The 6,000-nt window shown below is 36.9% G+C and overlaps 1 long non-coding RNA gene across 1 annotated transcript; it reads right to left on the reverse strand.

Annotated features, from left to right (window-relative positions):
* Nucleotides 1–2,113: 2,113 nt before the first annotated feature.
* On the reverse strand, nucleotides 2,114–3,377 carry LOC120357877. Its single transcript, XR_005574883.1, has 3 exons — nucleotides 2,953–3,377; nucleotides 2,686–2,876; nucleotides 2,114–2,407 (listed from the first exon to the last, which is right to left on the reverse strand). It is a non-coding gene; the product is annotated as an uncharacterized LOC120357877 (long non-coding RNA).
* Between the last annotated feature and the right edge of the window lie 2,623 nt (nucleotides 3,378–6,000).

Below are 6,000 nucleotides of genomic sequence, written 5' to 3' on the forward strand. Positions count from 1 at the left end.
TTTTCCGTTAATTTCCTTACAGATAATAAATTTTCTTCTAGCGTAGGAACGTATAATTCTTCTTTAACCATAATTGTACTATATTTCGTTTACCTTTATCGTCATTACAAGTGAGATAACCATCTCCAACTCCTTGTACTCTTGCATTATCTCCATTCGCCAGCGTTATGTTTTCGTTTGTGCAAGTATTAAGTACCTCGAAAAAATTTCTGTCGTTGGTCATATGACTAGTGGCCCCTGAGTCAATATACCAGTTTGTTTACTGCGGCTCCTGTCCTTGACACCGAAACAAATGTGAGAATCATTATTTTCGTTAACTGCTTGATTTGCCTTCTCTTTTTCCTTTCCTGCTTTCCACTTCTTGTACTTTATGCAGTCTTTCTTCAGGTGACCTAATTTGTGGCAGAAAGAACATGTAACATCTTTCGCGTCTTGCTTTTGTGTAGTTTTTACAAATTTTTTAGATTGTGCCTTAAGCGCTTTATCATCGCGTTCGTCTGTATGATCTTTCGCATTTTTCCGTCTTCTGTCCTCGTCTAAAAGTTTTCCCTTGACAAGCTCTATGGTTAACTCGTCTTCCGACCTTGTCTTTAACGCCGTAATTAGAGTGTTATATGATTCCGGCAGACTACACAATAACAACGCTATTATCATTTTATCTTTTAACGCCTCACCTAGAGCAGCGAGCTGATCCACTGAATTGAGCATTGCATTCAAATGACTTTCCATATCACCGGTCTCTGAGAGTTTCATGCTACAGATCTTTTTGAACAGAAATACCTGATTCGTTAGCGAGGCTTTCTGATGATAACTTTGCAACGCTGTCCATGCTTCCTTTGCACTGGTTGTATCCCTGATATGCCTTAATTGATCATCTTCAACCAACAAGCCGATCGTAGCACGTGCCTGTCTATCCGCTTTGAGCCATTGCTCGTCCGGTGCTGCTGGTCTCTCTTTACTAACCGTATGCCACAAGTCTTCCCTTATCAGTAGCAATTCTAACTTACATTTCCATACTTGGAAATTTGTATTGTTTAGTTTTGTAATATTAAACCGCGTATAATCTGCCATTATTTCTCTTTATGCCACGTAACCTGGGCCCATAACCTATAAAAGGTTAAGAATGATGTTTGGAAATAGGCAGTATAAAACTTGTTTTATTACACTTGGAAATGCCAATACAGATTTAATCTGAACAAATACTTTATGCAAATTACAAAACGTGTGAATAATAATTGTGACTACTGAATTGTAAAGGTTTACTCTAAGACAAGAAACAAAGCCAAAGAGCGGAATGCTATACCGCACACACAGGCATACCACATCACTACAATAGACACTAGCGCTGTCTAGTGATCCTCTGATCGCGTTCAGAAAGCCCATATAACTATTGTTGCATTCCAACAATAATTAAATCAAATTTTAATGCGATGTGACACGTTGAGATGCTAACAATTCTTATGTACCATTTTTAAATAGATATTTTGATGACAACACTATAAATCACGTTAACAAATTTGTAAAATTGTCCGAAAACTATGTTTTTTTTTTGGCAATTAATAATTCTTGACAACCCTAACAGCACAAAGTCGACTTTAAGTCGACTATGAGTCGGCCATAACTGCTAGACGTCTGGAAAATGGACGTCCATAAATCGACTTTAGACGACTTAAAGACGTCTATAAGTCATACAATGTCCCACTTTAATCGACAACTATAAGTCGACTTTTAGAGACGTCTTTAAGTCATACATTTGAAGACAACTATAAGTCGACTATAGTTAGCCATCCTACAGACATTCTATGCAGTTGTAAAGGAAGGAATATTGAAATTGGGAAAATATGTTATAACATTTTTTACTTGTTTGATTCGTTTTATTTAAAAAAAAGAAAGAAAATTGTTATAATATGTAAAGCAAATATAAATGTGTATATCTGTGTATATGTATTGTGCGCATTTGTTTAACTTTGTGTGTGTATATGTATATCACAATAACTTAATGTATATAAAATTATCTCGCATAATATTACTATTGTATACAGATGCATTTGTTAAGAAAAATAATAATAAAAATAATAATAAAAACTTTTAACTATATTATATGGACGTCACATAAGAAAAAAAATCTTTATTTCTCACCTCTCGTTAAATATCCTGTATACATGTATAGATTCTAAATTTATACAATGTCAATGTAAAATGTTCTTTCTATATAAATTATAGAACTTAGCTAACTTTTTAAGAAATGGATCCTTTGTTGTAGATGCTGCAAAGATAAAATATTCTTTTTTATTTTGCATTCTGCAACTCGAATCTCTAGTGGATAAAGAATGTCACTTTGTTTTACTCAAGATATTGAGGGATAATTTGTTTATCTTGATTGCTGGTACATTCCTTGTGTTCTTTTCTGCAATTAGAATGCACAAATTGAAAGTGATATTATTAAAAAAACAATTGAATCAATCATTTAAAAAATAATTCAACTTAAATAAAAAAAAAATTAATTGAGCGTCAAAATCAAAATGTTAATATCTATAACAATATTTAATTAATATCAATTTTTAATTAATTTTAGTGCTGCAGTTGTAAAAACTAAACATCTTTAATTCTCTAAAAGTGAGAGTTATTGACGTATGTTGTTTTTCAAATGAACAAATTAATTTTTGTTTTGAAGACAAAGCTCACTTGTAGTAAATATGTTCAGTTGTAGCTTCTTTTCTCCGTCACGTAAAATTCTTTATGACTCTGCCAGTTTTCGTGCCACTCAACCTCGACACCGACATAAATACCATATGGATTGGAAATGCTTTGGCAGAGAAATCTCGATACACATATCTCCAGTGTTTTTACCTGCTTCGGCACCACTGATCTCAAAACTAAAATATTCGCAATTGATCGTTTAAATATTCGGATTTATATCTAATTGATATGGTTTTACAAAAAAATACATACTATAGTCCTACTTCACAACTCGTCTGTCCCTCAACAACGGCTCACAATGGCAATCGCATATGACCGGTATGGCTGCACACGCTCCGATGGATAATAAAAAATAGCGGAGAGTACAAGAGAATTTTGTATGTCCGAACGGCTGCAGCTAATAGTCTTTATTCAATAAGCACAAGACCCGACAGACGGGTAGGATTACAACAACGCGGATTGACTCTTGCAAGAAACTTGATGACTCTCGCTTGGCGCTACATGCAGCAGCGGTGACAGCGGTGCTCGCTCACTACAGTGGCGCTCAGTCGAGTCGATTTCAAAATGTCTTTTTCTAGACGTCTTAAAGTCAACTTTTGAAAGACGTCTGCAGACGTCTATGCAAAGTCGACTTGCAGTCAACTCTGAAAGCCTGACTTAGAAAAGTCGACTTACAGTCGACATATGAATGGTTTTGCTGTTAGGGAACCGTCAAGAAAAAAATAGTTTCCGAACAATTTTACAAATTAGTAAAAATGATATACAACGTTATTTTATCAAAATAGCTTTTTATTTAAAAAATAGCACGCAAGAATTTTCAGCGTTTTAGCATATCATTTCTCTCTACTAATATCAGGATTTTGAAACGTGGTTGCTGAGAGTATTTAGGAGTCTTAATGCAAATGAATTAAAATTAAAAAAAAATTTTATATTATGCATTACACTTAAATAATTCACGAAAGCGATATTAAAATCAATTACGATTCGTATATAATTAAAACCGATTACTTTTTAATCCGTTTGTGGATTGAATCGATTAAAACAGATTAAAATCAATTAAAAAGGATTCTGTTTTAATCGGTTTTAATTGCACATTTTCGGCAAGGAGGAGTCGTATTAATAATTCAGTTTTATAACAGTTATATTATTAAAATAAAATGTTTGTTATATAAATCTGATAAGCGGCAGTTATATGACTGTTATAAGTTACTGTGTTGTAATATCAACAATTCAATTTTACATAACTATAATATTGCTAGAATGTAAAAATTCGTTATATAACGTGACACACACAAGTTATATAACTATTATTTTCTGTGTTTGCTGGGAGAACTCACGTAAACAAAACTAAATATTATTTACACATGCCATTAAAAGTCGGACTATCGGCGCTTCTCTTTACTAAGAAAGATATCTTGCAAGATTAGACATGCCACTGGGCGACAACCGCGCACGAAAGAGAGCTCACGTAAACAGATCTAAATATTATTTCAATGCGTTATTAGCACAGCTGAAAGAGCTGTTTGGCGCTTTTCTCTCTCTTTCATCCATCTTGACTAAAAATTATTAGAGGATAGCGAGCGATGGGGGGGCGGCGGTGGCCGGCGGGTCTCGATGGCGCACATCTCGATAGCACACAAACCACTCACAAGGGCAGATGCCTAGAGATTTTTCGTAGGTTGGGTTAGATAAGTCAAGATGATTGGTTGGTGGGCTATCGGGATGTGCGCTATCGGAACCCTCCTGGCGGCGGCGGCGGGCCCCGCGGAAATAACCGCGCATACCTCACAAAATATTCGCCATCTTATCGCTTATTCCCCCCCCCCCTCGTGATGACAGACATTTCCAATTTCAAAAGTACAGTCATACCCACCTCCTTGCAATCATGGTGGAAGTAATAAGGTTTGCTCGTATTGCGGACACATTTTCGTCTGTTCTGCGCATCGTGACAAAAATCGTCCATTTTGAACTCATACAAACAGATTCTTGTGTCGGTGTGTTTCCGTGAGTTAGTACACAGTCAAAAGTGCAAAACATGGCGGACTTCTGTCACGTTCTGTGATTGGATATTGCAAGAAACGTGCGCATAAGCACACCTTATTACTTCCTCCATGCTTGCAATGTGATTTATTATGTTTATGTAAAAAGAGGGACAAGTACATGGTCCATGTTTACATTAAATGGTCAGTTGCCTCCACGCGGCACATTTCAAAGATGTCGGGTTTCGGTCAAGAACATTGTCCTCGAATCGTTATTACTGTTTATTTAAACATTGATTACGCAGAACTAAAGTTAGGATCATACACGTGTCCCCGATTAACCCCCCCCCCCTTGCCCCACCAGGGTTTGATCCACCCTAGAGTCCTATATAAAGAGAGAAGCGACATTGATGTCCAAAGCTCTGATTGGTAATCTGATTGATACTTGATTGGCTAAGCGAGCAGCCATATTGTGACCACAGCTGTTTGCAGAATGATACGAATGGTGTTTGATGACGTTAGAGCGGTCCCAAAACGGCGATGGAGGACTCAATTGGATACTGAAGGTTGAGGTGGGAGTTCAATGTCGCTTCTCTCTTTATATAGGACTCTAATCCACCCGCGTGACATTGTTTCCGGTTAGGTCCTCCGCGAGACCCGAAAAATTTCCCCCCTTCCTCACCCTACACGCGGTACATTTCAAAGGTGTCAAATTTATTTAAACATTGGTCAAGAACATGGTCTTCGCGTTATCACAGTTTATTTAAACATTGATTACGCAGAAATACCGGTTAGGTTTACCCGCGTGTCCCTGTTTTAATCTCCCCCTCCCCTTCGCCCACGAAAAGAGTTTGGTTGGGATGTTTTAAACCATTCATCCCATAGTCCGGACCTTGTACTTTCTGATTTCTTCTTTTTCACTCGTCTAAAAGAGCATCTCAGTGGAAAACAATTTTCGTTTGATTTGGAGGTAAAAGACGCGGTCTACGAATGGTAGAGGAAGTTGGCGGAAAACGAGTGCAACGAGGGCATAAAAAAATTGATCCCGCGGCTGTCTAAATGTAAGGAAATAAATGGTGACTATGTTGAAAAATAGTTATATACCTACGTAATATTCCATGTAAGTTTCATAAATAAATTCACATTTTTCGATTTGTAATATTTGTCGTAACGTTACTTTCCGAACATACCTCGTACTTCCGCACGCAATGCCGATACGGTGCACCCGCTTCTCGACGAATCGAGAAATGCGTAGTGTCCCGAAATTTCAGCGTTTCTTGCGACCAGTCGCGATACACGTTGTACTCGATCATACAATCAA

The sequence above is a fragment of the Solenopsis invicta genome, chromosome 5 (assembly GCF_016802725.1).
Source record: "Solenopsis invicta isolate M01_SB chromosome 5, UNIL_Sinv_3.0, whole genome shotgun sequence".
NCBI classification, from domain to species: domain Eukaryota; kingdom Metazoa; phylum Arthropoda; class Insecta; order Hymenoptera; family Formicidae; genus Solenopsis; species Solenopsis invicta.